The 27541-nt window shown below is 45.2% G+C and overlaps 1 protein-coding gene, 1 non-coding gene and 1 pseudogene across 6 annotated transcripts in view; all 3 read right to left on the bottom strand.

Moving 5' to 3' along the window:
* ABR (ABR activator of RhoGEF and GTPase) overlaps positions 1-27541 on the bottom strand; it is a 725529-nt gene that overhangs the window by 377903 nt on the left and 320085 nt on the right. The window lies entirely within an intron of this gene.
* Positions 6653-6759, bottom strand: LOC135054220 (U6 spliceosomal RNA). The gene has a single exon (XR_010243430.1). It is a non-coding gene; the product is annotated as a U6 spliceosomal RNA (small nuclear RNA).
* Positions 7368-7468, bottom strand: LOC135054145 (U5 spliceosomal RNA; annotated as a pseudogene).

Raw genomic sequence — 27541 nt, 5'->3', positions numbered from 1 at the left:
ACCCGACCAAGTAGCTGCTCGGCAAAGCTGTAATGCCGAGACCCCTCGGGCAGCCGCCCAAGAAGAACCCACCTTCCTAGTGGAATGGGCTTTAACTGATTTTGGCAGCGGCAATCCAGCCGCAGAATGAGCCTGCTGGATCGTGTTACAGATCCAGCAAACAATAGTTTGCTTTGAAGCAGGAGCACCAAGCTTGTTGGAAGCAGATAGGATAAACAAAGACTCTGTTTTCCTGACCCTAGCCGTTCTGGCTACATAAACCTTCAAAACCCTGACCACATAAAGTAACTCGGAATCCTCCAAGTCAGTAGTAGCCACAGGCACCACAATAGGTTGGTTTATATGAAAGGATGAAACCACTTTTGGCAGAAATTGTGGACGGGTCCGCAATTCTGCTCTATCCGCATGGAAAACCAGATAGGGGCTTTTATGTGACAAAGCCGCCAACTCTGACACATGCCTAGCCGAAGCCAAGGCTAATAGCATGACCACCTTCCACGTGAGATATTTCAACTCCACCATTTTGAGTGGTTCAAACCAGTGGGATTTCAGGAAACTCAACACCACGTTAAGATCCCAAGGTGCCACTGGAGGCACAAAAGGGGGCTGAATATGCAGCACTCCCTTTACAAACGTCTGAACTTCAGGTAGAGAAGCCAACTCTTTTTGAAAGAAAATGGATAGGGCCGAAATCTGGACCTTAATGGAACCCAATTTTAGGCCCAAATTCACTCCAGACTGTAGTAAGTGAAGGAAACGGCCCAGCTGGAATTCCTCCGTAGGAGCATTCCTGGCCTCACACCAAGCAACATATATTCGCCATATACGGTGATAATGTTGAGCTGTCACGTCCTTCCTAGCCTTTATCAGCGTAGGAATGACCTCATCCGGAATGCCTCTCTCTGCTAGGATCCGGCGTTCAACCGCCATGCCGTCAAACGCAGCAGAGGTAAGTCTTGGAACAGACAGGGCCCCTGTTGCAACAAGTCCTGTCTTCGAGGAAGAGGCCACGGGTCCTCTGTGAGCATTTCTTGCAGATCTGGATACCAAGTCCTTCGTGGCCAATCTGGAACAATGAGTATTGTTCTCACTCCTCTTTTTCTTATTATCCTCAGCACCTTGGGTATGAGAGGAAGAGGAGGAAACACATAGACCGACTGGAACACCCACGGTGTCACCAGGGCGTCTACAGCTACCGCCTGAGGGTCTCTTGACCTGGCGCAATACCTCTGTAGTTTTTTGTTGAGGCGGGATGCCATCATGTCCACCTGTGGCAGTTCCCACCGACTTGTAATCTGTGCGAAGACTTCCTGATGAAGTCCCCACTCTCCTGGGTGGAGGTCGTGTCTGCTGAGGAAGTCTGCTTCCCAGTTGTCCACTCCCGGGATGAACACTGCTGACAGTGCGCTTACGTGATTCTCCGCCCAGCGAAGAATTCTGGTGGCTACCGCCGTCGCCACTCTGCTCCTTGTGCAGCCTTGGCGGTTTACATGAGCCACTGCGGTGATGTTGTCTGACTGAACCAGAACCGGTTGGTCGCGAAGCAGGGTCTCCGCTTGACGTAGGGCGTTGTATATGGCCCTTAATTCTAGGATGTTGATGTGTAGGCAAGTCTCTTGACTTGACCACAGACCTTGGAAATTTTTTCCCTGTGTGACTGCACCCCAACCTCGGAGGCTTGCGTCCGTGGTCACCAGGACCCAGTCCTGAATGCCGAATCTGCGGCCCTCGAGAAGGTGAGCGCTCTGCAGCCACCACAGGAGTGACACCCTGGCCCTGGGGGATAGGGTGATTACCCGATGCATCTGAAGATGTGATCCAGACCACTTGTCCAGTAAGTCCCATTAAAAAGTCATCGCATGGAACCTGCCAAAGGGAATGGCCTTGTATGATGCCACCATCTTTCCCAGGACACGAGTGCAGTGATGCACTGACACCTGTTTTGGTTTTAATAGGTTCCTGACCAGTGTCATGAGTTCCTGAGCTTTCTCCATCGGGAGATAAACCCTTTTCTGGTCTATGTCCAGAATCATGCCCAGGAAAGGCAGAGGAGTCGTAGGAACCAACTGCGACTTTGGAATATTTAGAATCCAGCCGTGTTGCTGTAACACTTCCAGAGAAAGTGCTACGCTGATCAGCAACTGCTCTCTTGATCTCGCTTTTATGAGGAGATCGTCCAAGTATGGGATAATTGTGACTCCTTGCTTCCGCATGAGCACCATCATTTCCGCCATTACCTTGGTAAATATTCTCGGTGCCGTGGAGAGACCAAACGGCAACGTCTGAAATTGGTAATGACAATCCTGTACCACAAATCTGAGGTACGCCTGATGAGGTGGATAAATGGGTACATGAAGGTATGCATCCTTTATGTCCAGAGATACCATAAAATCCCCCCCTTCCAGGCTTGCGATGACCGCTCTCAGCGATTCCATCTTGAACTTGAACCTTTTCAGGTATATGTTCAGGGATTTTAAATTCAATATGGGTCTGACCGAACCTTCCGGTTTCGGGACTACAAACATGGTCAAATAATAACCCCTTCCTTGTTGAAGGAGGGGAACCTTGACCACCACCTGTTGAATATACAATTTGTGAATTGCAGTTAACACTATTTCCCTCTCATGGGGGGAAGCTGGCAGGGCCGATTTGAGGTATCGGTGAGGGGGCATCTCCTCGAATTCCAGCTTGTATCCCTGAGACACAATCTCTACTGCCAACTGGGAGTGAACCCACTTGTGGCTGAAATTTCGAAGACGTGCCCCCACCGGGCCAATCTCCGCTTGCGGAGCCCCAGCGTCATGCGGTGGATTTTGTAGAGGCCGGGGAGGACTTCTGTTCCTGGGAACTAGCTGTGTTGTGCAGCTTCTTTCCTCTGCCCCTGCCTCTGGCAAGAAAGGACGCACCTCGGACTTTCTTGTTTTTCTGTGATCAAAAGGACTGCATTTGATAATACGGTGCTCTCTTAGGCTGTGAGGAAACATATGGCAAAAAATTTGACTTTCCAGCAGTAGCTGTGGAGACCAGGTCCGAGAGACCCTCCCCAAACAATTCCTCACCCTTGTAAGGTAAAACCTCCATATGCCTTTTTGAGTCGGCATCACCTGTCCATTGCCGAGTCCACAGGACCCTTCTGGCAGAAATTGACATAGCATTTATTCTAGAACCCAGTAGACTAATGTCTCTTTGAGCATCTCTCATATATAGGACAGCGTCTTTAATATGCCCCAGGGTCAACAATATAGTATCCTTGTCTAAGGTATCAATTTCCTCAGACACGGTATCCGTCCATGCTGCTACAGCACTACACACCCAGGCCGACGCGATCACCGGCCTCAGTAAGGTACCTGAATGTGTATAAATGGACTTCAGGGTAACCTCCCGTTTGCGATCCGCAGCATCTTTGAGGGTAGCCGTATCCTGTGACGGCAGGGCTACCTTCTTGGACAAGCGTATTACAGCTTTGTCCACCTTAGGGGAGGATTCCCAGCGTAACCTGTCCGTTGGCGGGAAAGGATACGCCATAAGAATCCTTTTGGAAATCTGCAGTTTCTTTATCTGGAGATTCCCAAGCCTTTTCACATAACTCATTTAGCTCGTGGGAGGGGGGAAAGGTTACCTCCGGTTTCTTTTCCCCATACATATGTACCCTCTTGTTAGGGACTGGGATTTCCTCTGTAATGTGCAACACATCCTTAATTGCTATAATCATATAACGGATGGATTTAGCCAATTTTGGCTGTAACTTTGCATCATCGTAATCGACACTGGAGTCAGAATCCATGTCGGTATCTGTGTCAACAATTTGGGATAGTGGGCGCTTCTGAGACCCTGACGGCCTCTGCGACATAGGACCAGGGACGGGTTGGGACCCTGACTGTCCTGAGGCTTCAGCTTTTTCTAACCTTTTATGCAAGGAATTAACATTATCTTTTAAAACCTTCCACATATCCATCCAATCAGGTGTCGGCGCCGTCGGCGGAGACACCACATTCACTTGCTCCCGCTCTGCTTCCACATAGCCTTCCACATCAGACATGTCGACACAAGCGTACCGACACACCACACACACAGGGAATGCCCTTTTTGAGGACAGTTCCCCCACAAGGCCCTTAGGAGAGACAGAGAGAGAGAGTATGCCAGCACACACCCCAGCGCTATCAACCCAGGAATAACACAGTAACTTAATGTTAACCCAGTAGCTGCTGTTTTATATTGATTTTTGCGCCTAATTATGTGCCCCCCCCTCTCTTTTTACCCTCTTCTACCGTGTATCTGCAGGGGAGAGCCTGGGGAGCTTCCTCTCAGCGGAGCTGTGGAGAAAAAATGGCGCTGGTGAGTGCTGAGGAAGAAGCTCCGCCCCCTCGGCGGCGGGCTTCTGTCCCGCTTAAATATGCAATTTTTGGCGGGGGCTCATACATATATACAGTGTCCAGCTGTATATATGTTAAACTTTTGCCAAAAGAGGTCCCAAATGCTGACCAGGGCGCGCCCCCCCCCCTGCGCCCTGCACCCTTACACTGACCGGAGTATGTGAGGTGTGTGGGAGCAATGGCGCACAGCTGCAGTGCTGTGCGTTACCTCAGTGAAGAACGGAGTCTTCTGCCGCCTGTGAAGTCTTCTTTGCTTCTCATACTCACCCGGCTTCTGTCTTCCGGCTCTGCGAGGGGGACGGCGGCGCGGCTCTGAGATCGGACGGCGAGGGTGAGATCCCGCATACGATCCCTCTGGAGCTAATGGTGTCCAGTAGCCTAAGAAGCAGGACCTAGCTTCAGAGAGTAGGGCTGCTTCTCTCCCCTCAGTCCCACGATGCAGGGAGTCTGTTGCAAGCAGAGCTCCCTGAAAATAAAAAAACCTAACAAAATACTTTCTCTCAGCAAACTCAGGAGAACTCACTGAAAAGCACCCAGCTCCTCTGGGCACAGTATCAAACTGAGGTCTGGAGGAAGGGCATAGAGGGAGGAGCCAGTGCACACCAGAACCTAAATTCTTTCTTAAAGTGCCCATGTCTCCTGCGGAGCCCGTCTATCCCCATGGTCCTTACGGAGTCCCCAGCATCCACTAGGACGTTAGAGAAACAATAGGATTTTGGTACTTACCAGGTAAATCCTTTTCTTTGAATCCATAGGGGGCACTGGAGTACTCTTGGGATATGGACGGGCGTAGCCGAACAAAGGCACTGAATATTCAAATTCAGGACTCTCCCCCCCCTCCATATCCCCAAGTACCTCAGTGTACCTTGCCAGTGTTTTTTACTGAGCGAACAGGATATAGAGAGGTTGACAATGGAGAATCCCTATAACATAACGGACAACCACAAAGTTGATCCGTAACCTTATTGTCAACTAAACAGTTGACACCTTAACCGATAGAACTTTATAATTTGAGCCAATCGGTGAAAATGTGTTACCATAAGCTCCCTTGAGCTTAATACCATCCAAGTTAAATTTGTTCACTAAGCTCCTTTGAGCTTAAAACAACCCAGGTAAAACTGCTCTGGGTGGGCGTCCAGTGCCCCCTATGGATTCAAAGAAAAGGATTTACCTGGTAAGTACCAAAATCCTATTTTCTTTATCATCCACTAGGGGTCACTGGAGTACTCTTGGGACGTACCAAAGCTTCCCTCGTGGGCGGGAGAGCTGTTTGATACTTGTAACAGTAGGCAGGCCAAAGCTAAATGCTGATGGCGCCACCATTAATAACGTATAAACGTGCACAAACGTGGTGCACTGAAGGCTATGTAGCCGCGTTGTAGACGCTCCACGACCCGTTGGGTCTGACATTCCCACAGAACCTGTGGGATGAACTATTACTGACGTAGGCGATTGTAACTTAGCCTTAAAGTAAGTCTGACTTGTAGTCATTATTATCCAACTGGATAATGTCTGCTGAGAAACTGGCTAACCCCAGTTTACAGTATCATATAGAACAAACAACGTATTCAGATCACGTACTGTAGACGTTCGGTACATATATAAACGCGTAACGCGTGTACCACATTCAGAATTCAAGAATGTGCAGTCCACACAGGAACCACTATTGGTATATTGATGTGAAGAATACGAAAGCGGATTTCGTCCGAAGATCTGCTTTGTCATGAGAAACTCAAATACGGTGGCTTGGAATACAAGGCACCCAAATATGAAAACAAAACCTTTGCCGAAGCACCCTTGCCGAAGGCAAGGCTAGAAGAAAAATGTTTTCCAAAGTGAGAAACTTAATTCTCATTTGTTGTAAAGGTTCAAAAAATATGAAACTTACTTCCCCTTTGTTGAAAGGGTTCCAAAATATGAAAACTGTAATAAATCTGAACCCAACCTCAAATCGCCTGGCGCTGTAGGTGGGATAAATAGAGTCTGAACTTTGGTGACACCTTGTAGAAAGATGTTTACAGACGCAAATAGAGGCAAACTTCTTTGAAAATACGTTTACCACACAGATACCTGCACTGTTAGTGCAGATGAACGCAGTTTTCCATTCCATCCCGTTTAACAGAATACGGGTACTTGAAGTATGATGTTGGAAACTTCTGAGGTTTACAACCTATGTAAGCACACGAAATGTTTTAATAATGAGCTGCCTTAAGCGGCTTACTATTTCGTTACATGGTTGGTATAACCGATACTGTAATGCTCTATTTTTTTAAGAGGGCGGTCTTATGGAACGTTTCACGAATTTGCGTGTCATCCTTGCGCAGGGGCCATGCTAATCTTCTCTGTATCGTTCCAACTTTAGTATATGTGCTGCCGAAGCGAGCACTGAACCCTCACCCCGTCAACCGCAGCTGCGGTACATAGATAATAGGTACATAGGTAACTATGGGTAAAAGAACGTTCCCTGATGTAACAGGTTGGACGTATTATGAGCGGGCCAAGATCGTGTGCAAGTATTCCTTGAAAATTCGAGAAGCAAACTTCTCTGAAACCCATAAGATACCACCAGTATGCCTGTGACGAACTGTCTTCTGATCCGTTTTGGCAACGAAGAAAGAAGCGGAAATTGGTGAAGCCAGATACACGATGCTGAATGACCCCATGAATGTGATGTACACATACTGAGCTTTTGTAATTGTGGTGAGATGCCCTCATGTATACTTGAGGGTAACCCCCTTCTGTGGACTCACATCTGAAACACCTCTGGATTTAATGTCCAGTGTTTTAAAATCCAAACCCTGACAGGTGAGATCGTCTGTCTAACAGATGTCCACTCACGGATTGATATTTTGACATTTTCACATAATGGCGTTCTGAGCCATTGAAGATTTGAGTTACCTACCGCCTTGCCATGCGGCTTATTGGTTCTCATTGGTTGTTGAGTATGCAACTGCCGTTGCTTTGTTTGACTGCTTAAGGGCAGCGTGAGCCAGGTATGAAAAACAAAATTACATGAAACTCACGGTTGTTCCTCTCCACAGAAATCTTTAGTAAAAAGCGAAAGATTTATTTGTTCTGAAGAGAAACCAGAGTCTATCCCTGGTCAGACTGAAAGCGATTTATTGCATTGTAAAATGCACATAGTTCTAGGACATTTATCTATTGCATTGTAAAATGCACAGAGTTCTAGTACATTTATCGACAGCAATCTGTCGTGTTTTAGAACCTTATAACGACAAATCCTGACTCTCTGTGACTGTAATCCAGAGTATACGCACCCTTGTTCCTTTGTGGGTAAAGCAAATGAAGGGTGGCGAACTAAATTGAAAACCCATCTTTATTCTTAATAAGTGAATACACCAATGTACCGCTAGTGTAAGTGTACTTTTGTTGTTGCTGGTGTAGTAGGTAAAAGTCTTTGAATTACCATATTTATAATCTTACCTAGGAATTGACATCGTTTAGACAGACTTAGATGTGATTGTTACTTAATCTGCTACCGCAGTATACCTTAGTAACGCAAGATATAGGAACTTTGTTGATACATAGTTCTTATGTGAGATGAGCTATCATTCCAACATCACTTTGGTAAATACAGGAAGCGATAAGCAACTGTAGAAATGAAATGGTTAATGGTTGCGGCGATTTGCAAACGCTAAACCTGTGATGAAGAAACCGGACTGTGTAAATACGCATTGTGAAGGTCAAATGCAATTATACAATTTTGTGTCTTCAATAAGCAAAAACTAACTGCAGAAAATTACTTGCTGATTGATATTGGAACGGAGCTGTTTGATTTTGCTCAAACAGAGGGGAATAAGTAACTCTGACTCTGTTGGCGTACTACTGCCTGGTTTATAAACCAGCAAAGACTAAATGACAACCTGCCAACCCGTTCGACAGAAGCAGTTTTGTACTCCAAGCTGTAAATAGCTGAGACATATATGAGTTGAAGTCATGAAACCTCGCAACTGTAACATGAAAAGACACACTTCCACAATTGTAAAAGAGGTCATCAACCCACTGACTTGTGACTGTAACGTCCTGTATATGGAACGCTTCAAGAATTTGCATGTGAACCTTCCAATTTTGTGCTGCCGAAGCAAGCACTCGTTACAAGGCGTGACTTTTTTTTTTTTTTTTTTTTATAAAGGAATAAAACGCTGTTACAAGTAAATTGTATGCGCTAATGGCAGAATATCCTAAAGGGATAAAATGTCGTTACACATATATCAAATTTAGGAGCAAACAAGCTCTGGCCTTGTCGCGCGTTACTAACGACAATGAAAGTAACCGGCGTTAGCAGAAGCTTTACAGATATACTCTGCAGCTTCTTTTAACCGTGATCGGTATGGTTTCATACATAGATTCTAGTGACCCAAATGTATCTTTGACAGAAACGCATATACCAATGGCGGATCGCGTCCTTTTGGAAACGATTATTTATGGTTGTCCAAAACCCCGCACTATCTGAGTGCTGGACTAATGTACCCTTCTCACTCGTAGTTATCGGTGTGAGATTTGACATAGAATCGTGCATTAAATTATAAGACTAGTGAAATAAACACTCTGGTACCCAAAGGAAAATTGTCACTTTGGAAAGATTGTCTTTTGTTAGCGCTGGCGGAGTTATTCTGAGACTCCGATTACCGCTGTTTTAACTTGAATTGCCAATGTTAACATTTTTAGTCTGCACTAGAGCCTTATTCGCTATGTAGACAAACATCATAATAGGCAACAGACAGACACTTGCACGACTTAATACCATTATTATATGGCATATATATCTATATATATATGTTATTGCTGAACAGCATATTTATTAGGAAACTAAAGTGTTCTTTATGTGAAAAGCAGTTCACATGGGCATGAAACCCGAACCAAATTCCTACTAACACCCCTGCGCCTTCTGGTGGCTTAAAGATGTAGGGCAGGAATGTTCTAGAATTGAACTAAAAATTCCCACTAACACCCCTGCGCCTCCTTGTGGAGTAGAGGTGTACAGTCTGGAATTATAACTGGAAAAAACCAGCAATGATTAAAATGGCCGTCATGCCATGCTTTCCTAGAAAATCACAGTACAGGTTACCTGCTGCAGTTTTAATATAGGCTTAATAGCCTATTATACAGTTACTAAGCTTAATAGCCTATTATACAGTTACTAAGCTTAATAGCCTATTATACAGTGCATTTATTCAAATAATATGAGCACTGCCTGCAGTGTATGCCAGTGTAACCAAAAATAACAGAAAACATGGTTAAACGTGCAATAGGGTATGCCACTGATAACCTATTGCCAGCCAAAGCCTCATATATATATTATATATATATATACAAAGTGTTTACACATATATATTATAGACAGTTTCGCCAGCAAAAGCTTTATTATATTTATATATATATAAAACGTGCTGAAACATCCCAGTACACAGTGTACATTGTTTAAAGTGCTGCGCTGCTTGTGTATTTTGAACCCATGCAGCCTTTGCTGCTGCCATGGGTATTATTCCCCCTCCCCCCCCCTGCATCCCTTACCTGCAGCGTACGGAGATCGGGAACAGGGAGAGCGCCTGAATCTAGCGCCGGGGAGCCGTCCGGCAGCTGCTTCCTACAGCAGTACACAGTCTCCCTGTGTCTGCGGTGTCTCACTGGAAGAGCGGCCGGCGTCCTTTAGTGACGTGCGGCCGCTCTTTAGTACAGAGGAGCGTCTCGGCGGCGTGCCGGGCCATCAGAGCAGCGAGAGCGGCCGGCGTCTGAGTGACGTGCGGCCGCTCTGCTTAGTTGAGCGCCCGGAGGATGTCGGCGGCGTGTAGCGGTGCCGCATCAGAGCCGTGAGAGCGGCCGGCGTCTGAGTGACGTGCGGCCGCTCTGCTTAGTTGAGCGCCCGGAGGATGTCGGCGGCGTGTAGCGGTGCCGCATCAGAGCCGTGAGAGCGGCCGGCGTCTGAGTGACGTGCGGCCGCTCTGCTTAGTTGAGCGCCCGGAGGATGTCGGCGGCGTGTAGCGGTGCCGCATCAGAGCAGTGAGAGCGGCCGGCGTCTGAGTGACGTGCGGCCGCTCTGTTAGTTATAACACTCCCGTGCTCAGCGGCTATGGCATTCTACAGCTCACACACAGCAGGGCGGCAGCGTGAGCTGACCGCCCTGACACTCATACCTTGTGCTGCCTTCTCCTGGCTGTGACGAGCTTCTCTCTGCTCCGTTTCAGCCTCCAGCATCTCATCTTGGCTGCGTTGCAGCTGTAGATCTTTCCAGCTCTTTGTCTCCTTCTGGCTGTGACGGAGCTTCTTCCTGTAAGCTCCGTTCAGTTTGCAGGAGACAGTGGCTGCCTGTGGCTGTGAGGGTGCTCTTTGTGAGGACCGACACGCCATGCGCTTGCCTATAGCGCCTGTGGCTGTGAGGGTGCTCTTTGTGAGGACCGACACGCCATGCGCTTGCCTATAGCGCCTGTGGCTGTGAGGGTGCTCTTTGTGAGGACCGACACGCCATCCGCTGCCTTGCAGCGGCACCATCCCGGACCCATGTTTTTCAGAAACTGGGACGGGAAGTGTAAAAATTAAAAATAAAAATCTTCTGAAAAGTGGCCATTGCCACAAGCCGATGTTCATCTGTGAGCACCGAAAAAACACTGGCAAGGTACACTGAGGTACTTGGGGATATGGAGGGGGGGGAGAGTCCTGAATTTGAATATTCAGTGCCTTTGTTCGGCTACGCCCGTCCATATCCCAAGAGTACTCCAGTGACCCCTAGTGGATGATAAAGAAATAGCGATTATAAATAAATGACTTAATACAAAACTGAACTTGTGCATGGTACACACTAGAATGATTTATGCAAATTTTTGGAACAAATCGTGAAGATTATTTATTGTGTATGCAGAATAGCACGCTCCCGCTGTTTGCATACTAGAGATTCTGGTTGGCCTTGCTGCACAGCCAATCAGACTATCGTATGTGGTGCTGTGCAGTGTAATAAAAGACAGAATTAAGTATTGTTCCGTTGTTCTTTACATTGCATAGTGTGTACAGGCAATCTTGGGGATAATTCTGAGTTGATCGCAGCTTCAAGTTTGTTAGCAATTGGGCAAAACCATGTGCACTGCAGGGGAGGCAGATATAACACGTGCAGAGAAAGTTAGATATGGGTGGGGTGGATTCAAACTGAAATCTAAATTGCAGTGTAAAAATAAAGCAGCCAGTATTTACCCTGCACAGAAACAAAATAACCCACCCAAATCTAACTCTCTCTGCAAATGTTATATCTGCCTCCCCTGCAGTGCACATGGTTTTGCCCAACTGCTAAAAAATTTGTTGCTGCGATCAACTTGAAATTACCCCCCTTGTGTGGTGCGGGGTGAAGGGAATTTGTTCCTTTCATCAGCAAGATTGCCTGTTGTTCTAGTGCACAGGTTCTCAAACTCAGTCCTCAGGACCCCACACAGTGCATGTTTTGCAGGTCTCCTCACAGAATCACAAGTGAAATAATTAGCTCCACCTGTGGACCTTTTAAAATGTGTCTGTGAGTAATTAATACACCTGTGCACTTTCTGGGTTACCTGCAAAACATGCACTGTGTGGGGTCCTGAGGACCGAGTTTGAGAACCCCTGTTCTAGTGTGTATCCAGCCTTAAATTCATGGTAGCTTATACAAGGATAGTTCAATAAGTAAAGTAACAAGACCTCTCACGTGTGTAATGTTCTCTATTTCATTCTCATTTCCTGTCAGACCAGAGCTTCCCCTCATGGCCATTAGACTGCGCCTCACATCAGCCATACTGTCCCAACATCAGTAAGATGGCGAGGCTGGCGGAAATATGGTCATACACTGAAGTGTGTCGTGTGATCAGATATCTGCATTTAAAGGGCATATCAGCCGCTAAAATTCTTTGCCAACTTGCCGAGGTCATGTAACGGAAACAGGTCTGGGTTTGTGCACTGCCTGTGGGTGTCGTGCTTAGACAGCTGGATCACTGCTTATCTTGAACGTCTGTCCTGCCATTATCAAATGCAGCGCGCGAAACCCAAACTTGTTTCCATGACATGACGTTATCACCGTACATCTCCATAAGCTGGCAATGAATTTCAGTTGCTGGTGTGCCTTTAGATGTGGAAATCTGATCACACTACGCATCTAAATATTTGACCATGTTTCCGCCAGCCCTGCCATCTAACAACTGATGTTGGGACAGTATGACTTATATGAGGCGAAGTCTAATGGCCGTGAGAGGAAGCAGTGGTCTACAAGCACTGGCCTGGCGGTTAATTAGAATGAAATAGAGAACATCAGACGTGAGAGGTCTGGTTACCTTACTTATTGAACCACTCGTGTATAAAACAGTTAAAGTCACAATAACACATGCAAAAGTTTTGGAGGTCAACAGAATAGGAGGATTTTACATGTAGGAAGCAGTATTTCCAGGTACACTAGACTTAATGACAAGGCAGTCAAGACTATTCAAGCAAACACCTGAGGCCTTACATTAAGGTGGTTAACAATCATACATTTTGTCTGCACAGTATGAAAACATTACATTTATATTTGTGAATGCCACAAGTTTGTTTAGCGGTAAAGTTATAATGGTTTATGCATGGAGATCTCTGTAGAAACTATACAGAAGTTTTATCAACTACAGTATGCACAGAAGAGGCCGCCATATCCTAGAAGCCAGCGCATCATAAATATTAGGGGTCTATTCATGAAGCAATGAAAAAAGTGGAGAAGTGTGCCAGTGGAGAAGTTGCCTATGGCAACCAATCAGCCTTGAAGTAACATTTATCAAGTGCATTCTATAACATTATACATAGCAGCCGATTAGTTGCCATGGGCAACTTCTCCACTGGCTCACTTCTCCACTCTGTTTTAATGCTTCATGAATGCACGGCTTATCCATGAAGTCCACTGGAGCATTGAGCGACAACAAAATGGCTGCCTGAGTTCTGTGCAGATAACATGTGCTCTTTAAAATGATCTGTGGCCATATTCACACTCTATAGTAGAGTTTTAATATTATATAATGTGGTAGCTTCTATAGGTTTCAAGAACCAACCATGAATGTATTCAAAGAAATACTTTATAGATACAAAAAGTACTTGTAAACATAAAAATAAACTAGAAAAACAGTTTTAAATAATGTGTTGTTGATCTGGGAAGTCAGTCATCTCTATGTGTAGATTATCTTTTGTTAAGAACTTGGAGAAATATGAAAAAACCCACAGGCACGTAACCTACAGCACAATAGGCAAATACATTATTTTTATATAACAGAGGGGAAGAAAAGACTACACTGTGCACACCTCTACATTTATTGTCACTGTAGAGAAAAATAATGGTTGCAGTGAATAAACCTCCCTCACGTCTCAGTGATTTTGCTGCAATGATAGAATTTCTGATGATCCCAACACAGCATTGACTACATGTGGGTGTCCTCATGATTAGTAACAGATTCACTGGGGCGGACAGGGTATATAGAGCAAGCAAGTTAAAATATCATATACACATTTTATTAACTCTACAGGTTGTAATTGTAATTAGCAAGTGATTATTATTATTATTATTATTATTATTGTTGATGTGTTAAGCGACCGTTATTGCGACAAAGGGCAATGGAAAATACAGGGCACACACAAAACAGGGACATATACATTAAGGTAGACAAAGTAAATACAGATACAGTGCCTTGCTAAAGTATTCACCCCCTTGGCTTTTTACCTATTTTGTTACATTACAACCTGTAAATATATATTTTTTTTTATCTGAATTTTATGTGATGGATCTGCACAAAATAGTCTAAGTTGGTGAAGTGAAATGAGAAAAATTAATCTAAAAAGATTTTTTTTTTTTATAAATAAAATTTTTAAAATTGGCATGTGCATATGTATTCACCCCCTTTGCTATGAAGCCCCTCAAAAGTTCTGGTGCAACCAATTACCTTCAGAAGTCACATAAATTAGTGAAATGAAGTCCACCTGTGAGCAATCTAAGTGTCACATGATCTGTCAGTATAAACACACCTTTTCTGAAAGGTCCCAGAGGTTGCAACACCACTAAGCAAGAGGCATCTTACCATGAAGACCAAGGAGGTCTCCAAACAAGTCAGGGACAAAGTACAAGTCAGGGTTGGGTTATAAAAAAAATATCCAAATCTTTGATGATCCCCCGGAGCACCATAAAATCCATCATCTGCAAATGGAAAGAACATGGTGCCACAACAAACCTGCCAAGAGAGGGCCGGCCACCAAAACTCACAGACCGGGCAAGCAGGGCCTTAATCAGAGAGGCAGCACAGAGACCAAATGGTAACCCTGAAGAAGCTGCGGAGTTCCACAGCAGAAACTGGTGTATCTGCGCATGTGACCACAATAATCCGTACACCACATAGAGCTGGGCTTTATAGAAGAGTGGCAAGAAAAAATAAGAATTTACTTACCGATAATTCTATTTCTCATACTCCGTAGTGGATGCTGGGGACTCTGAAAGGACCATGGGGAATAGCGGCTCCGCAGGAGACTGGGCACAAAAGTAAAAGCTTTAGGACTACCTGGTGTGCACTGGCTCCTCCCCCTATGACCCTCCTCCAAGCCTCAGTTAGGATACTGTGCCCGGACGAGCGTACACAATAAGGAAGGATTTTGAATCCCGGGTAAGACTCATACCAGCCACACCAATCACACCGTACAACTTGTGATCTGAACCCAGTTAACAGCATGATAACAGAGGAGCCTCTGAAAGAAGGCACACAATAATAACCCGATTTTTGTAACAATAACTATGTACAAGTATTGCAGACAATCCGCACTTGGGATGGGCGCCCAGCATCCACTACGGACTATGAGAAATAGAATTATCGGTAAGTAAATTCTTATTTTCTCTAACGTCCTAAGTGGATGCTGGGGACTCCGAAAGGACCATGGGGATTATACCAAAGCTCCCAAACGGGCGGGAGAGTGCGGATGACTCTGCAGCACCGAATGAGAGAACTCCAGGTCCTCCTCAGCCAGGGTATCAAATTTGTAGAATTTAGCAAACGTGTTTGCCCCTGACCAAGTAGCTGCTCGGCAAAGTTGTAAAGCCGAGACCCCTCGGGCAGCCGCCCAAGATGAGCCAACCTTCCTTGTGGAATGGGCTTTTACAGATTTTGGCTGTGGCAAGCCTGCCACAGAATGTGCAAGCTGAATTGTACTACAAATCCAACGAGCAATAGTCTGCTTAGAAGCAGGAGCACCCAGTTTGTTGGGTGCATACAGGATAAACAGCGAGTCAGATTTTCTGACTCCAGCCGTCCTGGAAACATATATTTTCAGGGCCCTGACTACGTCCAGTAACTTGGAATCCTCCAAGTCCATAGTAGCCGCAGGTACCACAATAGGCTGGTTTAAGTGAAACGCTGAAACCACCTTAGGGAGAAATTGAGGACGAGTCCTCAATTCTGCCCTGTCCGTATGAAAAATTAGGTAAGGGCTTTTATAGGATAAAGCCGCCAATTCTGAGACACGCCTGGCTGAAGCCAGGGCTAACAGCATTACCACTTTCCATGTGAGATATTTTAAGTCCACAGTGGTGAGTGGTTCAAACCAATGTGATTTTAGGAACCCCAAAACTACATTGAGATCCCAAGGTGCCACTGGAGGCACAAAAGGAGGCTGTATATGCAGTACCCCCTTGACAAACGTCTGAACTTCAGGAACTGAAGCTAGTTCTTTCTGGAAGAATATCGACAGGGCCGAAATTTGAACCTTAATGGACCCTAATTTTAGGCCCATAGAAAGTCCTGTTTGCAGGAAATGCAGGAAACGACCCAGTTGAAATTCCTCTGTAGGGGCCTTCCTGGCCTCACACCACGCAACATATTTCCGCCAAATACGGTGATAATGTTGCACAGTTACATCCTTCCTGGCTTTGATCAGGGTAGGGATGACTTCATCCGGAATGCCTTTTTCCTTCAGGATCCGGCGTTCAACCGCCATGCCGTCAAACGCAGCCGCGGTAAGTCTTGGAACAGACAGGGTCCCTGCTGAAGCAGGTCCTTTCTTAGAGGTAGAGGCCACGGGTCCTCCGTGAGCATCTCTTGAAGTTCCGGGTACCAAGTCCTTCTTGGCCAATCCGGAGCTACGAGTATAGTCCTTACTCCTCTCCTTCTTATGATTCTCAGTACCTTGGGTATGAGAGGCAGAGGGGGGAACACATACACTGACTGGTACACCCACGGTGTTACCAGAGCGTCCACAGCTATTGCCTGAGGGTCCCTTGACCTGGCGCAATATCTGTCCAGTTTTTTGTTGAGGCGGGACGCCATCATGTCCACCTTTGGTTCTTCCCAACGGTTCACAATCATGTGGAAGACTTCTGGGTGAAGTCCCCACTCCCCCGGGTGGAGGTCGTGTCTGCTGAGGAAGTCTGCTTCCCAGTTGTCCACTCCCGGAATGAACACTGCTGATAGTGCTATCACATGATTTTCCGCCCAGCGAAGAATCCTTGCAACTTCCGTAATTGCCCTCCTGCTTCTTGTGCCGCCCTGTCTGTTTACGTGGGCGACTGCCGTGATGTTGTCCGACTGGATCAACACCGGCTGACCCTGAAGCAGAGGCCTTGCCTGACTTAGGGCATTGTAAATGGCCCTTAGTTCCAGGATATTTATGTGAAGTGACGTTTCCATGCTTGACCACACGCCCTGGAAATTTCTTCCCTGTGTGACTGCTCCCCAGCCTCTCAGGCTGGCATCCGTGGTCACCAGGACCCAGTCCTGAATGCCGAATCTGCGGCCCTCTAGAAGATGAGCACTCTGCAACCACCACAGGAGAGACACCCTTGTCCTTGGAGACAGGGTTATCCGCTGATGCATTTGAAGATGCGATCCGGACCATTTGTCCAGCAGATCCCACTGAAAAGTTCTTGCGTGGAATCTGCCGAATGGAATCGCTTTGTAAGAAGCCACCATTTTTCCCAGGACCCTTGTGCATTGATGCACTGACACTTGGCCTGGTTTTAGGAGGTTCCTGACTAGGTCGGATAACTCCCTGGCTTTCTCCTCCGGGAGAAACACCTTTTTCTGGACTGTGTCCAGAATCATCCCTAGGAACAGCAGACGTGTCGTCGGAATCAGCTGCGATTTTGGAATATTTAGAATCCACCCGTGCTGTTGTAGTACTACTTGAGATAGTGCTACTCCGACCTCTAACTGTTCTCTGGACCTTGCCCTTATCAGGAGATCGTCCAAGTAAGGGATAATTAAGACGCCTTTTCTTCGAAGAAGAATCATCATTTCGGCCATTACCTTGGTAAAGACTCGGGGTGCCGTGAACAATCCAAACGGCAGCGTCTGAAACTGATAGTGACAGTTCTGTACCACAAACCTGAGGTACCCTTGGTGAGAAGGGCAAATTGGGACATGGAGGTAAGCATCCTTGATGTCCAGAGACACCATATAGTCCCCTTCTTCCAGGTTCGCTATCACTGCTCTGAGTGACTTCATCTTGAATTTGAACCTTTGTATGTAAGTGTTCAAGGATTTCAGATTTAAAATAGGTCTCACCGAGCCGTCCGGCTTCGGTACCACAAACAGCGTGGAATAATACCCCTTTCCCTGTTGTAGGAGGGGTACCTTGAGTATCACCTGCTGGGAATACAGCTTGTGAATGGCTTCCAATACCGCCTCCCTGTCGGAGGGAGACGTTGGTAAGTCAGACTTCAGGAAACGGCGAGGGGGAGACGTCTCGAATTCCAATTTGTACCCCTGAGATACTACCTGCAGGATCCAGGGGTCCACTTGCGAGTGAGCCCACTGCGCGCTGAAATTCTTGAGACGGGCCCCCACCGTGCCTGAGTCCGCTTGTAAGGCCCCAGCGTCATGCTGAGGACTTGGCAGAAGCGGGGGAGGGCTTCTGTTCCTGGGAAGAGGCTGCCTGCTGCAGTCTTTTTCCCCTTCCTCTGCCCCGGGGCAGATATGAGTGGCCTTTTGCCCGCTTGCCCTTATGGGGACGAAAGGACTGAGCCTGAAAAGACGGTGTCTTTTTCTGCTGAGAGGCGACCTGGGGTAAAAAGGTGGATTTCCCAGCCGTTGCCACCAGGTCCGATAGACCGACCCCAAATAACTCCTCCCCTTTATACGGCAATACTTCCATATGCCGTTTGGAATCCGCATCACCTGACCACTGTCGCGTCCATAATCCTCTTCTGGCAGAAATGGACAGCGCACTTACTCTTGATGCCAGAGTGCAAATATCCCTCTGTGCATCTCGCATATATAGAAATGCATCCTTTAAATGCTCTATAGTCAATAATATATTGTCCCTGTCCAGGGTATCAATATTTTCAGTCAGGGAATCCGACCAAGCCACCCCAGCACTGCACATCCAGGCTGAGGCGATTGCTGGTCGCAGTATAATACCAGTATGTGTGTATATACTTTTTAGGATATTTTCCAGCTTCCTATCAGCTGGTTCCTTGAGGGCGGCCGTATCAGGAGACGGTAACGCCACTTGTTTTGATAAGCGTGTGAGCGCCTTATCTACCCTAGGGGGTGTTTCCCAACGCGCCCTAACCTCTGGCGGGAAAGGGTATAATGCCAATAACTTTTTAGAAATGAGCAGTTTTTTATCGGGGGAAACCCACGCTTCATCACACACCTCATTTAATTCATCTGATTCAGGAAAAACTACGGGTAGTTTTTTCACACCCCACATAATACCCTTTTTTGTGGTACTTGTAGTATCAGAAATGTTCAAAACCTCCTTCATTGCCGTGATCATGTAACGTGTGGCCCTACTGGAAAATACGTTTGTTTCCTCACCGTCGACACCGGAGTCACACTGACTGTGTCTGGGTCTGTGTCGACCATCTGAGGTAACGGGCGCTTTAGAGCCCCTGACGGTGTTTGAGACGCCTGTACAGGTAATAACTGATTTGCCGGCTGTCTCATGTCGTCAACAGTCTTTTGTAAAGTGCTGACACTATCACGTAATTCCTTCCATAAGACCATCCAGTCAGGTGTCGACTCCCTAGGGGGTGACATCACTATTACAGGCAATTGCTCCGCCTCCATACCATTTTCCTCCTCATACATGTCGACACAACGTACCGACACACAGCACACACACAGGGAATGCTCTGATAGAGGACAGGACCCCACTAGCCCTTTGGGGAGACAGAGGGAGAGTTTGCCAGCACACACCAGAGCGCTATATATATATATATATATATATATAAAGGGATAACCTTATATAAGTGTTTTTCCCTTATATAGCTGCTGTATAGATTTATCTGCCAATTTAGTGCCCCCCCTCTCTTGTTTTACCCTGTTTCTGTAGTGCAGGACTGCAGGGGAGAGTCAGGAAGCTTCCCTCCAACGGAGCTGTGAGGGAAAATGGCGCCAGTGTGCTGAGGAGATAGGCTCCGCCCCCTTCTCGGCGGCCTTTCTCCCGCTTTTTTAAGGAAAAATTGGCAGGGGTTAAATGCATCCATATAGCCCAGGAGCTATATGTGATGTATTTTTTGCCATCTAAGGTGTTTTTATTGCGTCTTAGGGCGCCCCCCCCAGCGCCCTGCACCCTCAGTGACCGGAGTGTGAAGTGTGCTGAGAGCAATGGCGCACAGCTGCGGTGCTGTGCGCTACCTTATTAAAGACAGGACGTCTTCTGCCGCCGATTTTCCGGACCTCTTCAGTCTTCTGGCTCTGTAAGGGGGCCGGCGGCGCGGCTCTGGGACCCATCCATGGCTGGGCCTGTGATCGTCCCTCTGGAGCTAATGTCCAGTAGCCTAAGAAGCCCAATCCACTCTGCACGCAGGTGAGTTCGCTTCTTCTCCCCTTAGTCCCTCGGTGCAGTGAACCTGTTGCCAGCAGGATTCACTGAAAATAAAAAACCTAAAACTAAACTTTTTCTTAGAAACTCAGGAGAGTCCTAGAATGCACCCTTCTCGGCCGGGCACAAAAATCTAACTGAGGCTTGGAGGAGGGTCATAGGGGGAGGAGCCAGTGCACACCAGGTAGTCCTAAAGCTTTTACTTTTGTGCCCAGTCTCCTGCGGAGCCGCTATTCCCCATGGTCCTTTCGGAGTCCCCAGCATCCACTTAGGACGTTAGAGAAAAAGCCATTACTTAGTGTTAAAAATAAGAAGCAACGTTTTGAGTTTACCAGAAGGCATGTGGACAACTCCCCAAAATGTACGGAGGAAGGTGCTCTGGTCAGATGAGACTAAAATGTAACTTTTCGGCCACCAAGGAAAACGCTATGTCTGGCGCAAACCCAACACATACCGTCACCCCAAGAAAACCATCCCCACAGTGAAACATGGTGGTGGTGGCAGCATCATGCTGTGGGGATGTTTTTCAGCAGCAGGGACTAGGAAACTGTTTCGAGTCGAGGGAAAGATGAATGGTGCAAAATACAGGAATATACTTAAGCAAAACCTGTTTCAGTCTGCCTGTGATTTGAGACTGGAACGGAGGTTCACCTTCCAGCAGGACAATGACCCAAAACATACTGCTAAAGCAACATTCGAGTGGTTTCAGGGGAAACATTTAAATGTGTTGGAATGGCCTAGACAAAAGCCCAGATGTCAATCCAATTGAGAATCTGTGGATTGCTGTTCACAAGCGGAAACCATCCAACATGATGGAGCTGGAGCAGTTTTTCCTTCTGGAATGGGCGTTGAGATTGTACCAGTGGGATTGGAATTGCTGCGAACAGGGTAAGCGCCAACAAAGAGATGGCAATAATTTATCATCACTCCATTTCAACTGAAACACAACAAACAAATTCACTCTTAGCTATATCTATTGAAAATTAGCCAACTGAATGACCTTAGCAAGTAAAAAGTTACTGTTAGCTTTAAGCACCGCAGGCTAAAAGATGATACTACAGGGCTGGATCACTAATACTCCCCCGCAGACACCCTTGTTTCTGAGTAAACGCTACTTTTTGTTCAGGATGGATTGGGTGGAGACCATTCTGAATAAGGAGAAACAGGTGGAACGACTTTTTACACTGTGGGAATCTTACATTTGCACTCTTCCTCTTACTACTAGACACCAAGGCCCTCATTCCGAGTTGTTTGCTCGCAAGCTGCTTTTAGCAGCATTGCACACGCAAAGCCGCCGCCTACTGGGAGTGAATCTTAGCTTAGCAAAATTGCGAACGAAAGATTCTCAAAATTGCAAATAGAAATTTCTTTGCAGTTTCTGAGCAGCTCGGGACTTACTCTGCCACTGCGATCAGTTCAGTCAGTTTCGTTCCTGGTTTGACGTCACAAACACACCCAGCGTTCGCCCAGACACTCCAGCCACTCCCGCGTTTTTCCCAGAAACGGTAGCGTTTTTTCACACACTCCCATAAAACGGACAGTTTCCGCCCAGAAACACCCACTTCCTGTCAATCACATTACTATCACCAGAACGAAGAAAAAACCTCTTACTGCCGTGAGTAAAATACCAAACTTCTTAGCAAATTTACTTGGCGCAGTCGCAGTGCGAACATTGCACATGCGCAATTAGCGGAAAATCGCTGCGATGCGAAGAAAATTACCGAGCGAACAACTCGGAATGACCACCCAAATTCACTGCAGTCTTAAAAATACCACCTGGTATCTTACAAGAATGGAGGTGCAGGATCCACCCATCTCCTTAAATTAACTGAGATGATATTAGCGGATCTCTCCGTCCAGATTCAGTATGATATCCCAATGGACAGGATGCTGGCGGTCAGAATCCAGACAGCGGCATCCCGACAGACCCTTCAAAAGTACACTGAGACCCTCCCCTGATCCCTCCCCCAACTCTCCCGTGTGGATGCCTACCCCTAACTCTCCCTTCCCCACAGCCTAAAACCTAACCCTCCCCACTTGGTGCCTAACCCCCCTCCCCAATAGCTAAACATAACCTTCCAGTCCCTGCACCCTAACTTCCCTTCTAATGCCTAAACCTAACCCCTCCTCATCCCCCCCCCAGCGGCAGGACGTGAGCGCATCCCGCTAGAACACAGGTTCTCAAACTCGGTCCCCACACAGTGCATGTTTTGCAGGTCTCCTAACAGAATCGCAAGTGAAATAATTAACTCCACCTGTGGAGCTTTAAAATGTGTCAGTGAGTAATTAATACACCTGTGCACCTGCTGGGTTACCTGCAAAACATGCACTGTGTGGGGCCCTGAGGACCGAGTTTGAGTACCTATGCGCTAGAAGAATGATCGAACATCTGTATTTTGACACCGATCTTATGCAGTTGTTCGGGATTCCGGCGTCAGTATTTTGACCGCCGAGATCCTGTCCGGCGGCATTTTTACTACATCCCCTTCCTCCAGGGCTCAAAACGAATACTTAGAGCTGCAACAATAATTGGTATTGTTGTACATACAATAAAGGTGTACATCTAGATAAGTTTAGACCACAGACTAAGTTTTTGGCTAAAGCAAGATTTTATGTCGGCCATATCCCTCTTTCTTTCTGACTCCTATTTATTTATTACCAGTTAGCGCACACATATTCTGCAGCGCTTTACAGAGTCCCTGCCCCAGTGGAACTTACAGTCTATATTCCCTACCACATGTACATGCACACACATTCATGATAGGGTTAATTTTGTTGGGAGCCAATTGACCTACCAGTATATTTTTGTATTGTGGGAGGAAACTGGAGTACCCGGAGGAAACCTACGTAAGCATGGGGAGAATATACAAACTCCACACAGTTAGGGCCTTGGTGGAAATCGAACCCATGACCTCAGTGCTGCGAGGCAGCAATGCTAACCATTACACCGTCCATGCTGCCCTATATAGGGCCACATTCAATTTAAATGTGAGATTAATAACCACTACAATTTTGCTGTAACTATGTTTATTGTAACTCTATGAACAAATTATGTTAATATCTTGTTATGACCGTAATGTTTCCCAAATTTTGTTGTTCAGTGTCTCAAAAAATAAAAATAAATAATTAGCCAATTGTATCAAATATCTGACTTTCTATGATTAGTTGCTTCTCAGTGTAATGGTCATAAATGAACTTATTAAAATGTATAAAAAAATGTTGGAACATATTAATTACTCATTCTAAGAAGCACCATACACTTTAGCCATCTATATAGTGGAGGAAAAAACATTAACACATGCATAGATAGGGGGTGTCACTTTCGGGGGGGGTACTGGATGCTTGTTTTATTGCTCTCAGTCAGGGACTTCACAGTAGCAACAATACATGTGCACTGTACACCATCTTGAAAGGACTATGGATGGGTAGCACATGAGTAGACTTCCAAATTAGGGCTTATAACTTAATAATGAAAATTTTAAGATTGGAGGGGAAGGGCGGCCATTAATGTTATGACTAGGGGTGATTTAACACATAAATATGCCCTTGCATCTATTTACTTGGGTGTATTAGAAATATTTTAGTGTACCATTAATATTATATACACCAAACTCACACTTCATCCTCATTTGCAGGGTTGTCATCCAATAAGTTTACTGACAGTTGATTAAAAAAAATGTCTGTCAGTAAAAATCAGGCCCCTTCTTAGAATATTAATATTATGAAGTGTAGTGTAATCAGAATGGGTGACTGAGATTGTGTGGAGCCATACACTCTTGGACCTAATTCTGTTGTAGGTGCTGCTTCAATTTGTTCTGGACAAATCTGGAAACATTTGTGCATCTGTAAAATGTTAGCTATAAAGTACAGGTTGAGTATCCCATATCCAAATATTCCGAAATACGGAATATTCCGAAATACGGACTTTTCTGAGTGAGAGTGAGATAGTGAAACCTTTGTTTTTTGATGGCTCAATGTACACAAACTTTGTTTAATACAAAGTTATTAAAAATATGTATTAAATGACCTTCAGGCTGTGTGTATAAGGTGTATATGAAACATAAATGAATTGTGTGAATGTAGACACACTTTGTTTAATGCACAAAGTTATAAAAAAATATTGGCTAAAATGATCTTCAGGCTGTGTGTATAAGGTGTATATGTAACATAAATGCATTCTATGCTTAGATTTAGGTCCCATCATCATGATATCTCTTTATGGTATGCAATTATTCCAAAATACGTAAAAATCCGATATCCAAAATACCTCTGGTCCCAAGCATTTTGGATAAGGGATACTCAACCTGTACAGTACATTTATATAAAATTGTCATTAAAAAAGGCTGGAGATCCTGGAACCATTACAGAGGGACTACACCTAGTCATTTTCATCTCACAGGCAGATTTTGGATGTTTCCCTGTCTTCTCCCATGCCACCAGATAAGCTTATTGTCTCTGCATGCATACAATTCTGTATGTACATAGTTCTGCTTTACTATACAAGAGAAACATAATAAATCCACATGAAGATATTGTTGCGTAAAGTTAAAATGTTCCCCTTCAGAAAAAAATAAGGCAATAGTTCTTTATTGTACATTATCTTGTTTGACTTTTCCCATTTGCTACAGCAGACCCATCAAAATAAACATTAGTAAATCTATGGCTAACCAGATTTAAGTAAAAGCGGGTATTGGTGATAACTGTAAATCATCTGAGTGCCAATAACTACCATAACCACACAATTCTGTTAATGAAATCAGACTGCACAGAAGGCATAGCAGCCAGCATCACTGCCTCACAGCACTGAGGTCTCGGGTTTGATACCAACCAAGATTGTATGAGTGGAGTTTGTATGTTCCTCTGTGTGTGGTGTTTGTTCGTTCTCCAGTGGCTGTGTGGGTTTCTGCCGGATGCTCAGTCCCCCCCCCCCCCCCTTCCCCCTCCCCAATATGTATGTGCTACATAAATACATTAATAATAATAATAATAATCACCATGTTCAGATATCAAAATAAAGAGAATTTTTCTTGTGGACAGTTCTGCAGCAGTGATACAAAACTCATAGGATATAACCTTATTGAACGCAACTTCTAGAAATATGTTAAAATAGACACACACTATACAGGTTGAGTATCCCATATCCAAATATTCCGAAATACGGAATATTCCGAAATACGGACTTTTTTGAGTGAGAGTGAGATAGTGAAACCTTTGTTTTCTGCTGGCTCAATGTACACAAACTTTGTTTAATACACAAAGTTATTAAAAATATTGTATTAAATGACCTTCAGGCTGTGTGTATAAGGTGTATATGAAACATAAATGAATTGTGTGAATGTAGACACACTTTGTTTAATGTACAAAGTTATAAAAAATATTGGCTAAAATTACCTTCAGGCTGTGTGTATAAGGTGTATATGTAACATAAATGCATTCTGTGCTTAGATTTAGGTCACATCACCATGATATCTCATTATGGTATGCAATTATTCCAAAATACGGAAAAATCCGATATCCAAAATACCTCTGGTCCCAAGCATTTTGGATAAGGGATACTCAACCTGTACTACCTTTGCTGGATATTGCCATCATTTATGCCTTATTTAATATAAAACTGGCCTACATGTGCAAACTTCTGTCACCCACAGCAATCAGATGTTTGCTTAGACTTAGCATCTGCCATTTTTCTGGTTAGTTTCAATCTGTAAACTATTATTATATTTTATTTATATGGCGCCAAAAGCGTTTCAAACGCCATACATACAGCACACATTAGAACAATACAGGGTGCACAGAACTTAACATTACAGGAACTGGAAAACTAAAAACAGAGCACAGGTAACAATTAGCACCACAATTCTCAGCACACAATACAGATGAGATGTAAGGAAGCAAATGAGTAATCAGCATACTACTAGGAGCTGGCAGCCATTGAAAGAGAGAAACCGTAATGAGCGAGAAGAGATGTGGGTATAGACAGTCGCTGAGTAGGAGAGTGATGTAATTGAAGTGTGAGAGAAGAGGGTTGTGAGAACAGGAGGGAAGAGGGCCCTGCTCCAAGAAGCTCACAAATCTGAGTACAAACAGGCTGTGCCACAATAAATTAACTCTTAGGGGGTTCTCAATTGTTTTCGGGGGCCCATAGCTTCCATCCAAAGTGACAGGAGCTATTCAATTGTTTGTGTCGCAACAGCCGCATTCTTGCGCTCATAATTCACGGGGTTAGCCGCGTAAACCATCTTATCCCATGCTAAGTGCCAGAAACACTGCAGTTATGGCGCGGCCAGCCTCAAATCCCAACTTTAGGCAGATTTCTGCTTGCACCCGAGGACACAAGCAGATATCCACAACAAATGCAGCCTGGGACCTGGTCACTTGAGACAGGAGCTATGGGCACTCAAATCAAATGGAACTTTCCCTAGGTATGGGTTGTTGGGTCGACAGTCATTGGGGTCGACCATGGAAGGTTGACATGCATTAGGTCGACAGGTCAAAAGGTCGACATGGGTTTTTGGACTTTTGGGGGGGTTTTCTTCATGAAGTGACAGAAAACCCCAATTAGTGCACCGTGTCCCCTCGCATGGCTCACGCTTCGGGCAAGGTGCCTTGCTCCGCTGCCTCTTTGCTCGGCACAGTTACCATTCCCAATTGTAGTCCACGTGGATCGTCAAGTATAAAAAACTCCCAAAAATTTTATTTTTGTAAAAAAAAAACTCATGTCGACCTTTTGACCTGTCGACCTAATGATCATGTTGACCTATTGACCATGTCGACCTTCAGTGGTCGACCTAATGACTGTCGATCTAAGCTGTGTCGACCTAACGACCGTATGCCCTTTCCCTTTGGGGTACATTTACTAAGTGGAGGTTTACAGTATATTTCAGATTAAACATGGCAAGAAGTTTGTACAAGCTACTACTTAGTAAATTAACCCTTTATAATCTCTTACAAATATTTTGTGGTGCAAAATGATATCTATTATTTGCAAGTAGATAAAAAATGATGCATCTATAGTGCATCTGGAAAGTTTTCACAGCACTTCACTTTTTCCACATTTTGTTGTTACAGCCTTATTCCAAAATGGAATAAATAATTTTTTTCCCTCAAAATTCTACACACAATACCCCATAATGACGTGAAAAAAGTTTTTGTGAAATTTTTGCAAATTTATTAAAAATAAAAAAACTAAGAAATCACATGTACATAAGTATTCACAGCCTTTGCCATGAAGCTCAAAATTTAGCTCAGGTTCATCCTGTTTCCACTGATCATACTGGAACAACTCAACTGTGGTAAATTCAGTTGACTAGACATGATTTTGAAAGGCACACACCTGTCTATACAAAAGGTACAACACTTGACAGTGCATGTCTGGG

Source organism: Pseudophryne corroboree, chromosome 2 (assembly GCF_028390025.1).
Source record: "Pseudophryne corroboree isolate aPseCor3 chromosome 2, aPseCor3.hap2, whole genome shotgun sequence".
NCBI lineage: Eukaryota > Metazoa > Chordata > Amphibia > Anura > Myobatrachidae > Pseudophryne > Pseudophryne corroboree.
This window is presented reverse-complemented; position numbering and strand designations above follow the sequence as displayed.